The sequence below is a fragment of the Schistocerca americana genome, chromosome 1 (genome assembly GCF_021461395.2).
Source record: "Schistocerca americana isolate TAMUIC-IGC-003095 chromosome 1, iqSchAmer2.1, whole genome shotgun sequence".
Lineage (NCBI taxonomy): Eukaryota > Metazoa > Arthropoda > Insecta > Orthoptera > Acrididae > Schistocerca > Schistocerca americana.
Window position 1 is genome coordinate 1,084,841,494 of NC_060119.1, and position 4,625 is coordinate 1,084,846,118.

General features: G+C 46.1%; 1 non-coding gene across 1 annotated transcript; it reads right to left on the bottom strand.

Annotated features, from left to right (window-relative positions):
- Positions 1-384: 384 nt before the first annotated feature.
- On the bottom strand, positions 385-459 carry Trnat-ugu. The gene has a single exon. It is a non-coding gene; the product is annotated as a tRNA-Thr (tRNA).
- Between the last annotated feature and the right edge of the window lie 4,166 nt (positions 460-4,625).

Below are 4,625 nucleotides of genomic sequence, written 5' to 3' on the forward strand. Positions count from 1 at the left end.
GGAGATCTACGTTGCGTGGACTCGACTAAAGTCTGAAGTAGTGCTGGAGAGAACTGACACCATGAATCCTGCATGGCCGTCCACAAACCCGTAAGAGTACGAAGGGGTGGAGATCTCTTCTGAACAGCACGTTGCAAGGCATCTCAGATATGCTCAATAATGTTCATGTCTGGCGAGTTTGTTGGCTTTGTTTAAACTCAGAAGAGTGTTCCTGGAGACACTCTGTAGGAATTCTGGAAGTGTGGGTTGTCGCATTGATCTGCTGGAATTGCCCAAATCCGTCAGAATGCACAATGGACATGAATGGGTAGAATTTGAATTATATTAATACCTTCAGTTGCTGACGGGCGTTGATATATATCAACGGGGACAGGTGAAAATGTGTGCCTTGACCGGGACTCGAACCCGGGATCTCCTGCTTACAAGACAGACGCTCTATCCATCTGAGCCACCGAGGGCACAGAGAATAGTTCGACTGCATGGACTATCTCGCGTCCGGCTCCCGCGAGACCCACATTCTCACGTTGTACGTCCACACACTACATTCGTAGTGTCCCACCCCAACACACTCATTACCCGTGGAAGGAATTCTTACAAAATACCCTAAGAGTTCGGGGAATATGTGTGCATCCGCACAGAAGGTCATGGCCGGTGTTGCCAGAACTACGTACAGACACCATATCCATATAATGTATATGAATGGGTGGAGGTGATCAAACAGGATGATTACGTACATGTCCCCTCTCAGGGTCGTATCTAGACGTATCAGGGGCCCCATATTACTCTAGCTGCACACGCCCCACACCATTTCGGAGTCTCCACTTCCTGACATGCTGGGTCCATGGATTCATGAGATTGTCTCCATAGCCTTACATGTCCATCCACTTGATACAATTTGAAACGACACTCGTCCAACCAGGCAACATGTTTCCAGTCATCAACAGCCCAATGTCCGTGTTGACGAACCCAGGTGAGGCGTAAAGGTTTGTGTCATCCAGTCATCAAGGGTACACAACTGGACCTTCGGCACCGAAAGCCGATATCGATGATGTTTCGTTGAATGTTTCGCACGCTGACACTTGTTGATGGTCCAGCAATGAAATCTGCAGAAATTTGCTGAAGGGTTGCATTTCTGTAACGTTGAACGATTCTCTTCAGTCGTCGTTGGGCCCGTTCTAGCAGGATCTTTTTCCGGCCGTAGTGATGTCGGATATTTGATGTTTTACTGGATACCTGATATTCACGGAACGCATGTGAAATGGTCGTAAAGGAAAATTCCCACTTTATTGCCACCTCGGAGGTGCTGTGTCCCATAACTCGTGCATCGACTGTAACACCACGTCCAGTCTCACTTGAATCCTGATAACCTGCCATTGTAGCAGCAGTGGCCGATATAACAACTGCACTAGACATTTGTTTTGCTATCTAGGCGTTTCCGACCGCAGTGCCATATTCTGCCTGTTCACATACCCCTGTATTTCAATAGAGATGCCTATACCAGTTTCTTTGGCGCTTCAGCGTGTAAATATTCCTCCTTTACATGACGTAATCTCCTTTATCGCAATTCTATGACTACCAAACTAGAAATACGACGGTGGAATGGCGTCCGAGTGGTTGTTGACAGCACAGTGTCTTTCTCTCTCTCTCTCTCTCTCCAAGTTAATTTTGTAACACACAACTGAATAAAGCTACGAACTACAAAAACTTCGCTAACTTCACCTGGTAGAGAACTCACTAACATTTTACCACGTCTCTCTCTTTCAATGTATCCGGAAACAAATAGATTGTGCTTGTTGACATCGACCATACGTGCTGATCCAATTAAATATGCATTTATCAGTCCACTGGAGAAGGCGACCAGTGATCGACGTCGCTTCCACAGGCTTGTGTAAAGTTTTGTCGCCTGCACTGGAGGAAGACCATGACCTGCCAGGTTAGACGACAGCGCTAAGCGCTGCTTCCTGGACTGGGGTAGGCGCGTCGGCCCCGGATCGAATCTGCCCGGCGGATTAACGACGAGGGCCGGTGTGCTGGCCAGCCTGGATGTGTTTTTAAGGCGGTTTTCCACATCCTACTAGGTGAATACCAGGCAGGTCCCCAGTTCCTGCCTCAGATTTACGGCTCGCAGATATCTGAACACATTCGTGCTATTCCATGGCTTACACAACACACAGATAGCTGGGGTACACTAATTTCATCCTGGGGGGTATGGGGTGATGGCAGGAAGGGCATCCGGCCACCCCTTAACATTAATCTTGCCAAATCCATTCCTAACCATTCCAACCCTGCGAAACTGCGGAATAAAGACACCAGCGAAAGAAACAAATGAAGAACTGGAAGAGGACCATATCGACTATCAGTCACAAGGAAAGGCTTCTTATGTTGTTGTTTCATAAGCAGATCGATTCATTGTTTTTTGATGTAACACATCGAAGCGGTGTATGATTATACCTATGAGTTCCTCTCCGATGAAAATGGAAATGAAATGAGGGTATGGCATCGTTGGCCGGGAGCCCCCATCCAGGGAAGTTCGACCACAAGTGCAAGTCTTATTTCAGTCGACACCACTTGCGGGCCGGTTATGAGGATAAGATGATGATGGGGACAATACAACACCCAGTCCCCGAGCGGAGAAAATCACCAACCCTGCCGGGAATCGAAACCGAGCCCGCTTGCATGGGAGACGAGCACGATACCACTCACTAAGCAGGCGGACTTCTCTCCAATAAACTACAGTGACAAACTGTAAGGCGATTAAACAATCATCTAGCACACCAAATAAATATCGATTCTTTGTAACACAAATAATACATAGCTTTCTGGAGGTGTATGACGCCAGCTGTTTACAAAGTTCAAGTTTGATTACGATTCTGAAATTGTGATATGTTCACAGCAGTCCTATAAAATGATCGTCGACAACCGGAAATGCATACAAAGAAACAGTGATATCTCACGAGGAAATAAATACCACGATCAGTAGCCAGACTAGATGTAACAGTTATCGCAGTTTACTACTGCCCCTAGTAACCGTCCTCTTGCACACAGAAGTCACGGTCTGATGTTAGGTTGTATCGGTCATACGCGGGATAATATTGCTGGTTCGCTTTGACACCATGCCTCTAGAATGCCTCTGTATATACAGGGTGTCTCACCTAACTTTCCCACCTCAAATATCTGTGGAACAACAATAGATATTCAAAAACGGTTTTCACCAGCATGAACTTACGGCTGGGGCTTTGGAAACCAAATACTATGCTAAATTTTAAAACGTAAACAAATACTATTTTCAACACAAACTTGTGTTTTTTTAAATGGACACCCCCTATTATTTCGTACGCAATCAATAGCATGACAAATCACAAAAATAATGGTGTTGGTTGCATCGCAATACGTCAATTACATCACGAGAAATTGTGAAGCGAAGTTGACGCTTGAAATACGTGAAGCGCACAGCTAGCGCGCGTCCTGAGACTCAAGCGTGCATATCACGCTGCCGGTAATCGTGATGTGATTGACGTACTACGTCAGTGGAGTGTTAATGTATGGTGTGGTATTGTATCACAACACAGCATTGGTCCATATTTCACTGATGACACTCCTAAATGGGGACACTTCAGCCCCTTCTTGAGCTGTACCTTACTTGAACTGGTCCACCTCTTAATGTGTTTTCTTGTGGCTTGTTACATTTGCCGTCATATAGTCGATATGCCGGCCTTCAGTAATGAAGAAAAACTAGATATTATTGAACAGTATCGTCTTCATATTTGCATAGTTGTGGTGTGTCATCTTCCGGAGCCTTGGCTTTGCTCTGTCGCGATTGATCCGTTTGCTTTTAAATTTCTGAGGCGCTGCGTTCTAGAGAGAGACCTGCAGACGACGAGAGTATCGAGAGCTGCTGCCAGAGTGAGACGGGGAGTTTAGTTTCCGGTTGTGTGGCAGCGCAATGTTGCGGGAAAGGTGGTATAACTTCCTGTGAACGCAAGTGATTGCTACGAGCGTGTATACTCGGGGCGGCGGCAGTCGTTCTGGTCGGGCTGTGTGATAAGGAAGCTCGGCGTGACAACTGTTGACGCGGCGTGTCCGCGTTGCTATGGCGGAACTGGGGCGATTGACGTAACTCGAGTTGGTGCTGGTAGCAACCTGACGCCGAATGCTTGTCTGCCTTCTGGACGGTAACGGTGAGAATTTCTTGACTTTATGCGTCTCACTCAGTTTCTGCCCGTGTCGTCGGGTGCGTTTTGCTCTAAGGTCGTGTGCCATTGTGTGTCGCAATTTTAGTAGGCTCAGGCGTGTCCAAAATCCCGATTCAATGATCTGCTGTTATATTGTCAAGTGTAAGTATCACTAGAAAGGAGTGTCAACACTCTGTGCCTTAATAACTGAACCTAAAATATTATCTGTGGTCGAGATTTTATTCTGACCCAAGTGCAATAACAATCTTGTATTTTACAATTTGTTGAGCGGTATTATTATTTAGTACTGGCCGTCACATTTACTAAGTCGAAGATTTACGAAGGCCAGTGGGCGTCATTAACAGTTCCTGCCTACATAGGCGTTATATTTTGAATCACGTGTTTCAATGTTTAGTAATTTTTATTTTATGTGTTATAGAGAGGAGCTGTCAT